We start from the raw sequence: 18,981 nt of genomic DNA, 5'->3' as shown, positions 1-18,981 counted from the left end.
TCTTTCTTTTATTTCAGAGGACAAAACTGCAGTACACAATGGACCTATCCTCACATGATAAAAACATCCAAGGGAAGTTAAGGATTCTTGTCCTCCAGACATGAGGCCCATTCAATATGTAACCTTTCATCAGGAAGATCCATGGAAACAGAAAAGATTTTTAAGTAAATGCGATCAGCCCATTTAAAAAAGGTACACACAAAGGCATGCCAGGTGATCCAGATGTATAAAGAGGATTAAAAACTTCCATTTACAAACCTCCAAATGAAACAAGATAAATGCCTGAGGAAAAGGCTGAGTTTTTCTTTACTCCAGGTAGTTTTACATTTCACTCAAATAATTTGCATTTCCCCAACCCAGTGTGTCAGTTATCTCTTCAAATATTCAAATTTTCCTTCTCCTTAGTACTGATTTATGTATGCCATTCTAAAAGGTTGTAATTACATTTCCTTTTTAAAAACGAGCCTATATGTAACATTTTTTCTCTCAGGTACTTTAGCCCTATATTTTTTAATTCTTCTGTGGAACCGCAGTAAAGGGCCATAACTTCTTTTCCTTTATAGACCTCTACAGTGTTTTACACTGTGAATGAAAAAAAAAATGCTAAAAATGTGGTTAAATACAGAAGTGAAACTATGAAGACACAGAGTATAGGTTTAGTGAATAGCATTTTTGACCATATGCCTGATCCCTGAAACATCCTCAGAAAGGAAGAAGATTCAGGAGATGCAATCAGTTCCATCAGTTACGTAGGTCAAGAATATTACAAACCCAAGCCTGTCTCTCTCTGTCTGCTATCACTACCTTTTTTCCAAGCTTCCCCTCTGTTTGCTCAGATGTCTGCAAATTATCTATGATGGACTGGGTTTTCCAAATATGGCCTCAAGAATATCTCCCAACCCATACGGTCTTCTAAAACTTGCTGTGCACACATCAACAGGGGCAAACTATTCTTCTTGCATTAAATCTAGGTGGTTTTGTGACTTGCCTGTAAGTAATAAAATGCTCTAACTCTGTGAAACTTCCAAAGCTGAATCATACAGTGTGACTTAGCTTCCACCTATTTGCTAAAACACTCACACCATGCCTGGAGCCCAGAGCTATCACGGTAGGGGTCAAACCAGCCTCAGGCAGCCATGCTGCAAGGAAGCTGAACCATATGAAGTGGCCCGCATAGGTTATCTGGCTAGTGGTGCTCATCATCTATTCCTCCCATTCTAGGAACTAGCCATATGGGTAAACAAGCTTTCATGTAATCCCAGCCTCCTGCCGTCAATTCACCCACAGCACCTGCAGCTTTTAAGTCTTGAGGTCTCAGACATCATGGAACAGAAATAAGCTGTCCCTGTTGTACCCTTTCTGTATTCCTGACCAACAGGATCCATGAATATATTAGTGTGGCTATTTTAAGCTTCTGTGCTTGGGGGAAATTGGTTATGCAGCCTCATCATAGCAGTTCCTACTTCTGATCTGGTCTTCCCATGGTTTAGTTCTCACAGTGTTGCCAGTATTCTGTCATCCTTCAGAAATAAAAAGGTAGCCATGCTCTTCCCTGCATGACTCTCCTTTCTCAGCTCTTCATTTCTTGCTACTACAAATTATTTGTCTTCAGCCTCAACAGCACCTTAAACATGCACCAAAAATGCATTAATTCAGCCCTGGTCAATGAACTCTCTCATTGCTCCCAGAGTTCATTCTACATCTTTACCAATAACCTGTAAGTTACTATTCTACTAACTCAGCAAATTTTATTGTCATTTTTCTCATTTGGAAAATAATGATATCCAAGGGAGAATTATTTCAATTATCAACCCCCATCCAAATTTCATTCCACGGACACACATCTTTGGTTTTTCTCTTCTGTCTAAGATCAGTAGTCTTTTTCTTCTGTCCACTGAAGAGTATTCAGTTCTATACTGTTTATCACATTTTCTTCCATCACCTCTGGAAATTTACTCCAATATTTATGTACTCTCTTGCCTAAATCTTTTTAATTCTTATTGGCTCTTGGCCCTCTGGCTGAATCTGTAAGAATATTCACAATTTTTTCCACACTTACAAAAAGTTATCTGCTTTTTTTAAGTCTCTTAAAACTCATCTCCTGTCAATCTCTTGCAGAACTTAGCTACAATACTTTTCCATTCTTGTATGCATTCTTCTTTGTCATGAGATTTTTGACACTTCACCACCGATGGATGAAGTCTCTACCTCTTGAATCTGAATGTCCCTGTAAATTGCTTTGACTAACAGAATATTGCCAACATAGGCAAAAGCCCAACCTAGCTTCCATTTAGAGAGATCCAGTTATTCCAGACATCACGATCACCTTCTCTGAGGTCCTATGCGTAAGAGCAAGGCCAAGTGTACAATGTGGGCCAGAGATAAGTAATCCCAGCTGAGCCCAGATCAAATGGCCAACCAACAGAATTGTGAGCTAAAAAGTGATTGTTGTTTCAAGCCACCAAGTTTGCTGGTGGTTTGTTATGTAGCAAAAATTAACTAATACAGCAATTCATACCTAGAAATGAGATGCCTCCGTAACAAACATCTAATACAGGTGTCGTTGGTTTTGGAACCTGTTTCCAGGGGGAGGCTGGAAAAGCAGAAAGGAAACTATAACAGATACTTGAAAAGTGGTGAGAAAACTGTAACAGGCCACAAAAATTGTGACTTTTCTTGTGAAATAGACAAATGATTGTCAAGCTGTAAACCATACAAATTTGGAAGATAGAATGTGTACCTAATGAAGTTGTAGATTTGGCTAAGGATATTGGCAAGCAGAATGTCGAAATGAACAAAGAAGAAATTGTTCCAGGTCACAAATGGAATTTTGAAAAAAATATAGAATGCCTAGAACTTGCTGGGTTAGAAAATAAAACTGTTTCTTACTTAGTCTTTCAAACCAGTAAACAGTTCTAACAGTAATAAATGGCTTTGTGCTAAAGGTTAAACTGAAGTTGGAGATATAAGGGTCCTTGGGATGTCTGAGTAGAGAGGACTATCTCAACAAAAATTGTGTGGTTTTTAACTGATGATGTGGATTATAATATGATAAACAAGATATGGATGAGCCTGGAGGACATTATGTTAAGTGAAATAAGCCAGCCACAGAAAGATAAATACTGCATATCTTCATGCATATGTGGGAGCTAAAAAAAAAGAGCTCATAGAAATAGAGTAGAAATATGATTATTAAAGGCTGGGAAAGGTATGAGGGGAGGGAAGAATAGGGAGTGGTTGGCTAATGGATAGAAAATTACAGCTAGATAGGAGCAATACATTCTAGTGTTCTATAGTACTGTAGGGTAACTATGGTTAAGAATAATTTATTGTATATTTTAAAAAATTAAAAGACAGGATTTTGAATGTTCGTAACACAAAGAAATGATAATAAATGTTTGAGGTGAGCATGCTAATTACACTGATTTGATCATTATACACTTATAGATATGTCACACTGTAACTCATAATTATTACATCACCTAAAACGAAAATAAAAAGCTTGATGCACAGGAAACCCACAAAGTATTTAAAAGACCTGTAACAATGTAGACTGAAAAAGATTGGGGCTATTAAAGATAAAAGAGGGCCTCTGTGTCCCAATTTCCTTTTTTTAATATTATTTTTATTTTATTTTATTTTTAAGAGACAGCATTTGCTCTGTCTTCCAGGCTGGATTGCAGTGGTGCAATCATAGCTCACTGCATCCTTGAACTCCTGAGTTCAAGTGATCCTCCTGCCTCAGCCTCCCTAGTAGCTGAGATTATTGGCACACCACCAGCCCAGGTATTTTTTTTTTTTATTTTTAATTTTTTGTAGAAACCAGGTCTCAATTTGTTGTACAGGCTCATCTCAAATTCCTGGCTTCAAACTATCCTCATGCCTTGGGCTTCCAACTGTCTATAAAAAATAAGCAAGCAAAAAACTGCTAGGCACACCTTTTCTTATACAAAGGAAAGGACATCTCAGAAGGCATATCCAAGAAATCAAAAGGCAGAGTCAAGAGCCTCTGAGAATAATACATTAGAGGATCCCTCCAAGGGAGCAGAATAGACCTTAATCAAGGAATACCTGGTGCCTCCAGGCCAGAAGAACCTGGTAACTTGTATCCTGCTGGATTCCAGAATTGCTGTGGTCTAGTGACTATTTCCTTTTCTTTTTTTTTTTTTTTTTTTTTTTTTTTTTACGAATAACAGTGATTACTGTAATCATTGTTTCCTTGTATTGTATGCTGAATGTGTGTGAAGCAAATAACTTTTTTTTACTATTTTTCAAAACAGGGTCTCACTCAGTCACCCAGGCTGGAGTGCAGTGGCATGATCACAGCTGACTGCAGTCTTGACCTGCCAGGCTGAAGTGACCCTCCCACCCAGTGCAAATAATTTTTGTTATTATTATTGTTCACAGATCTCACACAAGGAGACACTCTGAAGAGTTTCATTTTCAACCATACCTGATTCAGACCATGCAGTCATAAACTTTGAACTTTGGACTTTATGACAAAAATAGATAAGAATTTTTTTAGTCCTGAGATGAGCATGAGCATATGTGACACGTGAGAGAAGTGTGTGTCTTTCGTGGACACAGAGAACACAGTAGTAAATGACCGTGAATTGCTCTTGCTTTAGCATGCATATTCCTTTGCAATGCAGCTTCTCTCATCCTCCCATCAAGATAGAAGTCTGCCCCTTCACCGCTTGAACATTGGCTGACCGTGTGTCCTGCTTTGACTGCTCGAATATGGCAGAAATGAACAAGTTTTGAGCATAGACCTCAAGAGGCCTGACATGGAACATGCTCCTGCAATGATACCATCATGTGAACAAGCTTGACTCTCTTGAGAATGAGAGATTTTGTATAAAGAGAAGTCCAGCTGCCTAAAATATCTCAGACTTCCTAGCTGATGTCCCAGACATATGAATAAGCCTAGTCAGTACTCCGTGAAGCAGAAAGCAGCCATCCTATCTAAGCCGAGTTCCAAGTGCCAGCCCTCAGAACTGTGAGCAAATTAAAATTGCTGCTTTAAGCCACTAGGTTTAGGGATTCTTTTTACACATCGACAGAAAACTGATACAAAGTCTTTCTTTTTATCTGGTCAGGAAAATTTCTTGAAAGACACCTTATTTTGAATCAATTTCTTCACTTCCCTTTTCTATGTTCTATTTGGAAAATTGTCATTAATTGTATGGTTTTAAAAGCCACAATTAATAATATCGTGATATTAGAAAATACTTATCTCTAGTCACTTCATGTTGAAAAACCTGGTTTTTTTCTACTGTATATTGGAACTAATAATTGTAGTGCCTATTTCATAAGATTTATTTTGAGGATTCAATGCTCTAATGCATAGAGCGTAAACTTTAAGAGATACCAAGTACGTAAGTGCATAAATGCATGAAATATATTGTATATTACTTCTAATCATTATTATCATTATAACTAACTTCATCTTACTATCTTTTGTTTTACTATTACCCATAATCCAACATATTTTAGCTAGTAAAGCAAGTAAATTGAATGCTAGAAATCTCAAGTATTATGATAAAGTGGGAGATAATTTTTGGAAAAGGGGATGTTTAAAATAAGAATCCTGAATTAGGAACTAGATACCCACTGGCCAGTCTACTTGTAGTTATTTCTTCCCTGACTTATATACTGATGAAAAAAAACTATTAATCTTGTCGATCTAGACAGGACTTCAGAGATCTCTAGTCTAAATTTATTTTATAAATAGGTGAACTGATACCCAGAGAGAATATATAATTTATCTGAGAACACACCTTGTAAATTACTATAGTCTTGGCACTGAGACACAAGTGAAACCCCGCTTCTACTAAAAATACAAAAAAAAAAAAAATTAGCCAGGCATGGTGATAGATGCCTGTAGATGGGAGGCTGAGGCAGGAGAATGGCATAAACCTGGGAGGCAGAGCTGACAGTGAGCCAAGATCCCACCACTGCACTCCAGCCTGGGCGACAGAGCAAGACTCCATCAAAAAAAAAAAAAAAAAAGAAAAAGAAAAGAAAGAGACCACTTCCAAAATTAATGACAGGCACCAAACCCCAGATCCAAGAAGCCAAGAGAACACCAAGCAAGGTAAGTACCAAAGCAGAGAAAGAAATCAAAAACAAAACAGAACAAAAAAGCTCGTTTGCACCTATCATTTGAACTACTAAAAAACAAAGACAATATTAAAAACAACCATAGGACGAAGACATATTTCATATAGAAAATCCAAGACAAGATTTATAAAAGAGTTCTTGTCAAAAACCATGTAAGACAGAAAACAATGAAGGGATATCTTTAAAGCGCTGAAAGAAGTAAACTCTCAAGCCATAATTCTGTACTTAGTAAAAATATAAATCAAGATTGTCTCATATAAATGAAATGGAGGAAGCTAATTGCCATGAATCTGCACTACAAGAAATGATAAATAAAGTTCTTTAGGAAGAAATATATGATAGCAGACAAAAAACTGGATCTAAACCAAGAAATAAAGATCATAGGAAATGGAATAGATTAAGTAAAATATATTTTTAATTGAAATTACATTTTTTTAAAAAACTATCTGAAGCAAAAGTAGTAGCAATGTATTGTGTATTTATACCATATAAACATGTAAAACATATAGTGACAATAGCACAAAAATACCAAGGAAAAATGTGGAATATACTATTCTACTGGTTTATAGTACATGTGAGATGTATATTGTTTGAATAAAGACCATTATTTTTGGTGATGTGCACTATAAATCCTAGGGCAACCATTAAAAGAATTAAAGCAATTCAGTGTTTTCTTAATATCCCTTGATTATATTACAATAATAAAACTACTATCTAAATATCTGGAATTTGATGACCAAATGCCAAATTTTTCTCAGATGCTTACTGCCTTTGTGTTTTGCTTATTTTTATAAACCTCTTAGTTGTCTCTTCCTCATATAAAGACTTCCAATTAACATGTATATACCCATACTTAAGTACTTAATTATCTCACAAGGAATTGTCTTGTCTTTATACAGAGACTGTAGTTTTCTTAATGTCAAAAGTTTTTCATTGCTTTTCTAAATCTTAGATCTAACAGAGTTCTCAGCACTTGACATACATTAAGCCAAATATTATTTATAGATGAGAGCCTCAGTGGTAGATGGTGAGATTTCCCTAACTTTCTCTGCTATCTCAGATCTTTGCTATGTCTGGCACTGACCTCTAACTGCCAATATTTGCAACTGGCAGATGCTACCATAATGCTTCATCTTTCATCGGGCTAGTCATGCCAGCAGTAAAGTCAAGCTTTACATCATATTTCTGGCATTAGCTCTATCTTGCTTCTCAACAAAAAAGATTAAGTTTTTGTTAATGCTGTCAGTCATCTTTGCTTCATTTTGAAACCCTGTCAGAAATGGATAAAACAAAGCAGAAAGTCAAAAGTGCTCTTGTGTTATAAGTGAAAAGGTGGTTAGACTGGATGAGCTCCTTATGCTCTTTTAAAATCTAAAATTTAGTGATTTGCTTTTTGCAGGTTTATTAAAAATGGCAACCCATGTCATAGTCTCAAAAAGAAAATACCATGATTGTAACTTAGAAAGCAAGCCCTCAACAAAGCCTACCAGGACATTTCGGGTCCTTATAGCAATGGGGCTTGATTGATGATTAAATTATTATTATTTTTGTTGGGGAAGTCAAACTTACTCCATCCAACAGAGACACATGCCTAGTATTCAGCCTCTGAATCTCATGTAGTATAGCTACAATACCACATGCTACTATACCACAGACAATTTCAGGGTCAAGTTGATTTTTTATTATCTAAGATTGAAGAGGAATGGTGGCAGAAACCAAAAAAGGAAGGCTGAATTTTTTTTAGCCATTGTATGCAGATAGTGGAACAGATAAATACTGATTTATGAGGGACATACAATAAAAACAGAAACTTAGGGGCAATCTTTTCTCCACCCTGGGTGTGACGCCACAGAATGAAAATACGTATTTCCAGAATAGAATAAAGAAGGAAAAACACCATGTTTTTTTTTTTCCCAGAGTAGAAAAACACTATTTTTAAAAAAATTATGTTTATGGGTTAAGCATTTATCAGCTTCAGATACTTTAATTGTGAATACCTTAAAGCCACAGGTTTCTAAATTAATCACATAAAACTAATCTTTAGTAAAATTTAACTTTAGAGAAAGTAAAGCAATTAAAACTTTTAGAATGCACTATGACTTTTTATAAACTAATGTCCCATCCCACTATAAATATTGTAATGTTTGACAGCTTAATGATAATAAAACCAACTTCCCAAACTTTTTTCAATTTTTCTATGTATTTCAAGATAATTCTAATGAGATAAGTGGAAGATACAAAGATCAAATGTCAAAACTGAGAAAAATTATGTTCTATAGTTATGCTATTTATCAGTTCTCTAGCTACTATATTTGTTATTCATTTTTATTATCATTACTACTTTAATGGTGTTTACATACCTATCGTAATAAAAATAAAATCATGTTAATTTTGATTAGCTGAATAAAATACCTGAGATGCTGAAATAGATACATACAGCCAGAGCAAAAATTTCAATTGATTTACTTAGGGATAGCAAATAATAAACTTTTTTTAAAAAAAGAAAAGTAGATTAAAAGCAAATAGACATTTTTGTATACCATAATTTTTTGGCTAGTCACCAACTTTGCCATTGAAAGTAATGGCAAAAACCGCAATTATGTTTGCACCAACCTAACAAATACTTATTAGGATTGGGCAGCAATACAAACTGTCAGGCCTCTGAGCCCAAGCCAAGCCATCACATCCCCTGTGACTTGCACCTATATGCCCAGATGGCCTGAAGTAACTGAAGAATCACAAAAGAAGTGAATATGCCCTGCCCCACCTTAACTGATGACATTCCACCACAAAAGAACTGTAAATGGCCGGTCTTTGCCTTAAGTGATGACATTACCTTGTGAAAGTCCTTTTCGTGGCTCATCCTGGCTCAAAAACACCCCCACTGAGCACCTTGCGACCCCCACTCCTGCCCGCCAGAGGACAAACTCCCTTTGACTGTAATTTTCCTTTACCTACCCAAATCCTATAAAACGGCCCCACCCTTATCTCCCTTCACTGACTCTCTTTTCGGACTCAGCCTGCCTGCACCCAGGTGAAATAAACAGACATGTTGCTCACACAAAGCCTGTTTGGTGGTCTTTTCACACGGACGCGCATGAAATTTGGTGCCGTGACTCGGATCGGGGGACCTCCCTTTGGAGATCGATCCCCCATCCTCCTGCTCTCTGCTCCATGAGAAAGATCCACCTACGACCTCAGGTCCTCAGACCGACCAGCCCAAGAAACATCTCACCATTCAAATCCGGTAAGCGGCCTCTTTTTACTCTCTTCTCCAACCTCCCTCACTATCCCTCAACCTCTTTCTCCTTTCAATCTTGGCACCACACTTCAATCTCTCCCTTCTCTTAATTTCAATTCCTTTCATTTTCTGGTAGAGACAAAGGAGACACGTTTTATCCGTGGACCCAAAACTTTGGCGCCGGTCATGGACTGGGAAGGCAGCCTTCCCTTGGTGTTTAATCATTGCAGGGACACCTCTCTGGTTATTCACCCACATATCAAAGGTGTCAGACCACGCAAGGATGCCTACCTTGGTCGTTCACCCTTAGTGGCAAGTCCCGCTTTTCTGGGGAAGGGGCAAGTACCCCAACCCCTTCTCTCCTTGTCTCTACCCCTTCTCTGCTTTTCTGGGGGAGGGGCAAGTACCCCTCAACCCCTTCTCCTTCACCCTTAGTGGCAAGTCCCACTTTTCTAGGGGGCAAGAACCCCCAATCCGTTATTTCCATGCCCCAATCTCTTAACTCTGCACCCCAATCACTTATTTCTGTGCCCCAACCTCTTATCTCTGCATCCCAATCCCTTATTTCCACACCCCAACCTCTTGTCTCTGTGCCCCAATTCCTTCTGTGCCCCAACCTCTTATCTCTGCACCCCAATCCCTTATTTCTGCACCCCAACCTCTTATCTCTGTACCCCAATCCCTTATTTCCACACCCCGACCTCTTATCTCTGTGCCCCAATCCCTTATTTCCACACCCCAACCTCTTATCTCTGTGCCCCAATCCCTTATTTCTGTGCCCCAACCCCTCTTCCCGCTTTTCTGGAGGGTAAGAACCCCCGAACCCCTTCCCTCTGTGTCTCTATGCTCTCTTTTCTCTAGGTTTGCTTCTTTCACTATGGGCAACCTTCCACCCTCCATTCCTCCTTCTTCTCCTTTAGCCTGTGTTCTCAAGAACTTAAAACCTCTTCAACTCACACCTGACCTAAAACCTAAATGCCTTATTTTCTTCTGCAACACCACTTGGCCCCAATACAAACTTGACAATGGCTCTAAATGGCCAGAAAACGGCACTTTGGATTTCTCCATCCTACAAGACCTAAATAATTTTTGTCGAAAAATGGGCAAATGGTCTGAGGTGCCTTACGTCCAGGCATTTTTCACACTTCTTTCCCTCCCAAGTCTCTGTTCCCAATGCAATTCCTCCCAGATCCTCCTTCTTTCCCTCCCGCCTGTCCCCTCAGTCCCAACCCCAAGCGTCACTGAGTCTTTCTAATCTTTCTTTTCTACAGACCCATCTGACCTCTCCCCTCCTCGCCAGGCCGAGCTAAGTCCCAATTCTTCCCCAGCTTCTGCTCCTCCACCCTGTAGTCCTTTTATCACCTCCCCTCCTTACACCTGGTCCGGCTTACAGCTTCGTTCCGTGACTAGCCCTCCCCCACCTGCCCAGCAATTTACTCTTAAAAAGGTGGCTAGAGATAAAGGCATAGTCAAGGTTAATGCTCCTTTTTCTTTATCCCAAATCAGAAGCGTATAGGTTCTTTTTCATCAAATATAAAAACCCGGCTCAGTTCATGGCTCATTAGGCAGCAACCCTGAGACGCTTTACAGCCCTAGACCCTAAAAGTCAAAAGGCCATCTTATTCTTAATATACATTTTATTACCCAATCTGCTCCCGACATTAAATAAAACTCCAAAAATTGGAATCTGGCTCTCAAACCCCACAACAGGACTTAATTAACCTCACCTTCAAGGTGTATAATAATAAAAAAAAAGTTGCAATTCCTTGCCTCCACTGTGAGACAAACCCCAGCCACATCTCCAGCACACAAGAACTTCCAAATGCCTGAACCGCAGTGGCCAGGCGTTCCTCCAGAACCTCCTCCCCCAGGAGCTTGCTACAAGTGCCAAAAATCTGGCCACCAAGCCAAGGAATGCCCGCAGCCCGGGATTCCTCCTAAGCCGTGTCCCATCTGTGTGGAACCCCACTAGAAATCGAACTGTTCAACTCACCTGGCAGCCACTCCCAGAGCCCCTGGAACTCTGGCCCAAGGCTCTCTGACTGACTCCTTCTTGGCTTAGCAGCTAAAGACTGACGCTGCCTGATTGCCTCGGAAGCCCCTAAACCATCACAGATGCTGAGCTTCCGGTAACTCTCACAGTGGAAGGTAAGCCCGTCCCCTTCTTAATCAATATGGAGGCTACTCACTCTGCATTACCTTCTTTTCAAGGGCCTGTTTCCCTTGCCTCCATAACTGTTGTAGATATTGACGGCCAGGCTTCTAAACCCCTGAAAACTCCCCCACTCTGGTGCCAACTTGGACAACACTCTTATGCACTCTTTTTTACTTATCCCCACCTGCCCAGTTCCCTTATTAGGCTGAGATATTTTAACCAAATTATCTGCTTCCCTGACTATTCCTGGACCACAGCCGCATCTCATTGCCGCCCTTCTCCCCAACCCAAAGCCTCCTTCGCGTCTTCCTCTCGTATCCCCCGACCTTAACCCACAAGTATAGGACATCTCTACTCCTTCCCTGGCAACTGATCACATGCCCATTACCATCCCATTAAAACCTAATCACCCTCACCCCGCTCAACGCCAATATCCCATCCCACAGCACACTTTAAAAGGATTAAAGCCTGTTATCACTCGCCTGCTACAGCATGGGCTTCTAAAACCTATAAACTCTCCTTACCATTCCCCCATTTTACCTGTCCTAAAACCAGACAAGGCTTGCAAGTTAGTTCAGAATCTGCACCTTATCAACCAAATTGTTCTGCCTATCCACCCCGTGGTGCCAAACCCATATACTCTCCTATCCTCAATACCTCCCTCTACTACCCATTATTCTGTTCTGGATCTCAAACATGCTTTCTTTACTATTCCTTTGCACCCTTCATCCCAGCCTCTCTTTAGCTTCACTTAGACTGACCCTGACACCCATTAGGCTCAGCAAATTACCTGGGTTGTACTGCCGCAAGGCTTCACAGACAGCCCCCATTACTTCAGTCAAGCCCAAATTTCATCCTCATCTGTTACCTATCTCGGCATAATTCTCATAAAAACACACGTGCTCTCCCTGCTGATCGTGTCCGATTAATCTCCCAAACCTCAATCCCTTACAAAAGAACAACTCCTTTCCTTCCTAGGCATGGTTAGTGTGGTCAGAATTCTTACACAAGAGCCAGGACCACACCGTGTAGCCTTTCTGTCCAAACAACTTGACCTTACTGTTTTAGCCTAGCCCTCATGTCTGCGTGCAGTGGCTGCCGCTGCTTTAATACTGTTAGAGGCCCTAAAAATCACAAACTATGCTCAACTCACTCTCTACATTTCTCATAACTTCCAAAATCTATTTTCTTCCTCATACCTGACGCATATACTTTCTGCTCCCCGGCTCCTTCAGCTGTACTCACTCTTTGTTAAGTCCCACAATTACCATTGTTCCTGGCCCGGACTTCAATCTGGCCTCCCACATTATTCCTGATACCACACCTGACCCCCATGACCGTATTTCTCTGATCCACCTGATATTCACCCCATTTCCCCATATTTCCTTCTTTCGTCTTCCTCACCTGATCACGCTTGATTTATTGACGGCAGTTCCACCAGGCCTAATCACCACACACCAGCAAAGGCAGGCTATGCTATAGCACAAGCCACTAGCCCACCTCTCAGAACCTCTCATTTCCTTTCCACCGTGGAAATCTATCCTCAAGGAAATAACTTCTCAGTGTTCCATCTGCTATTCTGCTACTCCTCAGGGATTATTCAGGCCCCCTTCCTTCCCTACACATCAAGCTCGAGGATTTGCCCCCACCCAGGACTGGCAAATTAGGTTTACTCAACATGCCCCGAGTCAGGAAACTAAAATACCTCTTAGTCTAAGTAGACACTTTCACTAGATAAGTAGAGGCCTTTCCTACAGGGTCTGAGAAGGCCACCGCAGTCATTTCTTCCCTTCTGTCAGACATAATTCCTCAGTTTAGCTTTCCCACCTCTATACAGTCTGAAAACAGACCAGCCTTTATTAGTCAAATCAGCCAAGCAGTTTTTCAGGCTCTTAGTATTCAGTGAAACCTTTATATCCTTTATGGTCCTACGTCTTCAAGAAAAGTAGAACGGACTAAAGGTCTTTTAAAAACACACCTTGCCAAGCTCAGCCACCAACTTAAAAAGGACTGGACAATACTTTTACCACTTTCCCTTCTCAGAAGTCAGACCTGTCCTCAGAATGCTACAAAGTACTGCCCATTTGAGCTCCTGTATAGACGCTTCTTTTTATTAGGCCCCAGTCTCATTCCAGACACCAGACCAACTTAGACTGTGCCCCAAAAAAACTTGTCATCCCTACTATCTTCTGTCTAGTCATACTCCTATTCACCGTTCTCAACTACTCATACATGCCCTGCTCTTGTTGCCACTGCCGGTTTACACTGTTTCTCCAAGCCATCACAGCTGATATCTCCTCATGCTATCCCCAAACTGCCACTCTTAACTCTTGAAGTAAATAAATAATCTTTGTTGGCAGGACTATGCCGAATCTCCTTAGGCACTCTCTAATCAGATGTGCTGGGTAGTACCAATTCTTAGACCTTTTATACCTGTTTTTCTCCTTCTCTTATTCCATTTAGTTTCTCAATTCATCCAAAACCATATCCAGGCCATCACCAATCGTTCTATACGACAAATGTTTCTTCTAACATCCCCACAATATCACCCCTTACCACAAGACCTCCCTTCAGCTTAATCTCTCCCACTCTAGGTTCCCACGCCGCCCCTAATCCTGCTCGAAGCAGCCCTGAGAAACATCGCCCATTATCTCTCCATACCATCCCCGAAAAATTTTCACCGCCCCAACACTTCAACACTATTTTGTTTTATTTTTCTCGTTAATATATAGAAGGCAGGAATGTCAGGCCTCTGAGCCCAAGCCAAGCCATCACATCCCCTGTGACTTGCACCTATACGCCCAGATGGCCTGAAGTAACTGAAGAATCACAAAAGAAGTGAATATGCCCTGCCCCACCTTAACTGATGACATTCCACCACAAAAGAAGTGTAAATGGCCAGTCTTTGCCTTAAGTGATGACATTACCTTGTGAAAGTCCTTTTCGTGGCTCATCCTGGCTCAAAAACACCCCCACTGAGCACCTTGAGACCCCCACTCCTGCCTGCCAGAGAACAAACCCCCTTTGACTGTAATTTTCCTTTACCTACCCAAATCCTATAAAACGGCCCCACCCTTATCTTCCTTCACTGACTCTCTTTTCGGACTCAGCCCGCTGCACCCAGGTGAAATAAACAGATATGTTGCTCACACAAAGCCTGTTTGGTGGTCTCTTCACACGGATGCGCATGAAACAAACTGATACTGACATAGTCAGGAGGAGGAGGGTCCACTGGAAAGAATAGGAGAGGGCTAATTGGGAGGTTCTGGGAACTGGGTGGAAACATATTCACCAATCTGGACCAGATTTTAGGTGACAGGACTAAATGCAGGAAGTTCTTACTCAAACAATGTTTAAAATACAGTGTCTAAAACATAAGTAGTATCTGAAATATAAGCAATGTCTAAAATATAAATATAGATTCAGGTACAGGAGAAGAAGCAGGACAAGCAATGTGCTTCCACATCACAATAGGCCCTCAAATGTCTCCATATAACGTCTCCCGGCTATTATAACATGTAAGACTTTGGAGTTGAAATCCTTGTCTACATGTGGGCCCTGCCATTTGCCAGATATTTGAGCTTGGGTACATGACTCGACTTTGCTAGGATTTAGTTCTCTCATTTATACTACAGGAATAGTATTTGCCTAATAGAGTTGATTCAATGAAATTGCAAAGATTCAATAAAACAGTATTTTTGTAAGGCTAACACAGAATTATCACCCAATAATATTAGTTGTAATTATATTTATAGGGGTGGAGTGTGTGGTATGGAATGTCATAAACTCAGTTACTGAATCAGTATTGTAAATATATTAAATGTTATATTGAAATATAATGCATGTTTTTATTTGCTCCATGACAGTGTGAAATTTGATATTTCCTTGCTTCTGGTATGGCTGGGGAGTTCCTAGTTGGCCCAGTCCTCATGAAAATGGCAACTCAACCCTGGAAAAATTGTTGTAAAACAGCCAACTAAGGTCTGGAGACTAAAAAGATGCAGCAGATAGTGAAGGAAAATCAACTCCTGGAAGGAGGCAACAGCCCTGAGTGAATTTCCTAATTTATGACTTGTACCTGAGAACAAGCTCTGGTCTCCACGATGTGCAAAGGCTAAAACGCTGGTAGAAAACCCACATTCTTAACTGACTTGAAAAACCAGACAGCAGAGTTGAGGGCAAATGCAACCGGTAGAAAGTGAGAAAGAAAATCCTAGAAAACAGTCGAGAAGCTCGGAACATGTGAACAAATTCTTTTCAGATCTCTGGCTAATTGTGAACCATGCATGCATAGCCTAAATTCCAAGCACTCCAGGTAAAGCCAACAAAACAAACAAACAACAGCAGCAAAATTTAAACTGTTGCCCACCAAAGGGAAGATGGATTTTATACTTGAGTCCAGTCAAGTGCCTGCTAACACAAAGGAACCAAAAAAAAAAAGGTATTAAATAGAATTTAATAGGTAGTAGATTCTATAGATGTTATAGAATAACATCTATAACATCAATATAGAACATATATAGAATCTATAACATTTATATAGAATAATATCTATAACATCATCCACAATGTCCCAGAAATAATCAAAAATTAATTCACATATAAAGAAACAAGAAAATAAGACTCATTTTTAAGGAAAGGAAACAGAACAATAGAGAACAGCCCCATCATGACCCAAAAGTGAAAATTTTAACATAAGCACTTTATAAAAGTGATTATAACTGTGTTCAAGGAAAGGAAATTATTCTTATCGTGAATGAAAAGATTGGAAATGTTAGTAAAGAAATAGAAATCCTAGTAAAATGAAATGGGAATTCTAGGAAGAAAATAACATAATATCTAAAATAAAAAGTGAGAAGAGTGAAAATCACATAATCTTACGCAGCATGTATAGTCACAAGGACAATAATGCTGATAAAAGTATTTATGACAGCTAGTGGAGCATATATCAACAGGGATTCAATTTAATCTAGGAGATCAAGGAAAGCTTCTCCAACAATGAGATATTTAAGCTGAGATCTGAAGAATTAGTAAAATTGACCTAGGAGAAGGAGTAGCAGAAGCAGGGGAGAAAAGGTGATGAATTCTTAGCAATGGGAAAAATGTTTTAGCAGGATCAGAAGAAAAGTGATTTGAATAAACTAAAAAGTAGGGAACATGAAAACATGAGTCATAGAATACTCCAAGATCAAACTATTTAGGGTCATGTAAATCGTGCTAAAGAGTGTTCTGTGCTAGGTAAATGTATTGAGTGATTTTATTCCGAAGAAAAACATAGTTAAACCTACATTTTCAAATGTTTATTTCCTGTGCATCAATTTCTTCATATGCAATGGGAATAATATGGTCACTTATAGCTTTCAAATTCTGTGAGATACAAATTAGGAGTCTTAGTAGATTTGTTCAGCAATCTATACATTCAAGTAATTGTGATTCCAAAGGACCGTTGGCTTCAGTGATAAAATCTATTATCCGAGATGCCAAAAATGCCTAAGAAGCACCGAGTCCTTGTTATTGTAAGTAACTCAGGAATGGAAAACCAAACATCGTATGTTCTCACTGATATGTGAGAGCTAAGCTATGAGGACGCAAAGGCGTAAGAATAATACAATGGACTTTGGGGACTTGTGGGGAAGAGAGGGAGGGGGTCTAGGGATAAAACACTACAAATATGGTGCAGTGTATACTGCTCGGGTGATGAGTGCACGAAAATCTCACAAATCACCACTAAAGAACTTACTCATGTAACCAAATACCACCTGTACCCCAATAACTTATGGAAATTAATTAATTAATTTAAACAAAACTGAGTCTTTCTGGGGAAAAAAATAACTATGAGCTTATCTTCTGCTTCTTTTGGGCAAAAATGACTGATGGCAGAATAGTGAACCTATCTAAAAAATACTTTGTACATTTTATTCTACCCTGTGCTCATATTATAACCTTGCTTATAGAACATAGATATTATTTTTGCCAGAGAATAAGCAAAATAGAATATATATTCTATTTTGAGTAATGAGTCCTTTATACCAGGGAGATTATAAATAAAGATAGTAGTAATAATAATATTAGTAATACTTGAGCACTACGTAGCAGGCACTTTGTGTTTTTTTAATAGACTCATTTTAATTTCACAACAATTGTGTAGGTTTTCCACTATTATTATCATTCCCATTTTAAAGATAGTAAATTCAGGCATAGAAAGTTACTTCCGTTGGCCAAATTCATTCAGGCATTATTAGGTTGAAGCAAGATCTCTACCCCAGCATTCTAATTTTAGAATGCACGCTCTAGTGCATCCAATTACACCGGATAGAGTTATTCATATGCACAGCCCCGTTCAATTTAAGTCAAAGTTCCATTTTGTGGGTGAAGTAGACAGGAGTGCAAAGGTGCCTCTAAAAACAGGGGATCCACCTAGACTTACCTGAATATAAAGAAGCCCCTGTTTTTACCACTTTTGCATCGGTAGTTTATTAAGAAAAAACAGCACATTTTTGGGCTGACTGGTATGTTATGTTCCCAATAATAAGCTGATTTACAAACAATAAAGACAAAGTCTCTCTTCCAAGAAATTCACAGTTTCACCCACTTGAATCATTTTCTTCCTGTCGGGCTGGAAATTCCCATTTCCTCCAGGTGTGGAAGCCATCTTTATCTGCTCAGGCTTTCCTGCAGGTGACAGCGTAGCATTCTAGAAGAAAGGCAGTGGGGAGAAAAAGCAATGCTCATTAAGAGAAAATCAAATTCATATTCCTCACACATATGCCTTCATGTCCACACACTGAGAATTTTTAAAGTTGGAACAAGGATACTTTGCCTGCTTTATTTCTGTTTGCCCTCACACATTTCTGCCTCTCTGAAGAAATCAAAAGCAATGAAAACAGTAAAGATTTGATATGCAGTTGCAGAATTGTCCATTTCCATAACCTGGCAGTCTCCAGTGTTGGGGAAATGCTTCTTCCCCATTTCAAATCATTTCTTCCCTGTTCATTCAAATAATCAACCATTTTTGTAACATCCATGGCATCTCTTTATTCTGTTTCTTTCCCACAGAGAAAAGTAACTTACCTGAGCAGGGATTTTGATGCAAAAACGTGTATTTCAATGAATATAATCTCCAAAAATGCAATAACATTAGACATTAACAATAAAATATTGATAATTAGGAACATCATCTATTTTTAAAAATGTATAGCATGTGTTTTTAAATAAGTTATTAGTTAAGTATTATGATGGGTATTAGAAAATATTTAGAACTGAGTTTAAGTGAAAACATTACATATCAAATTTTATAATGTACAGATAGTAAAATATTGAAACAGAAACGTAATGTTATGTGTATACTTTATGAAAAGTATAACTGAAAATTAATGAGGTTATTGTTCAAATGATACAGTTAGACAAAATAACACAGAAATAAAGTAAAGAATGAATATAATGAAAAGAACACAAATCAGTG

At 39.1% G+C, this 18,981-nt stretch overlaps 1 pseudogene; it reads right to left on the bottom strand.

Moving 5' to 3' along the window:
- LOC129034521 (immunoglobulin-binding protein 1-like) overlaps positions 1 to 18,981 on the bottom strand; it is a 157,890-nt pseudogene that overhangs the window by 136,815 nt on the left and 2,094 nt on the right.

Source organism: Pongo pygmaeus, chromosome 3 (genome assembly GCF_028885625.2).
Source record: "Pongo pygmaeus isolate AG05252 chromosome 3, NHGRI_mPonPyg2-v2.0_pri, whole genome shotgun sequence".
Taxonomy (NCBI): domain Eukaryota; kingdom Metazoa; phylum Chordata; class Mammalia; order Primates; family Hominidae; genus Pongo; species Pongo pygmaeus.
The sequence above is the reverse complement of the archived record's forward strand: the minus strand, read 5'-3'. Positions and strand labels throughout refer to the sequence as shown.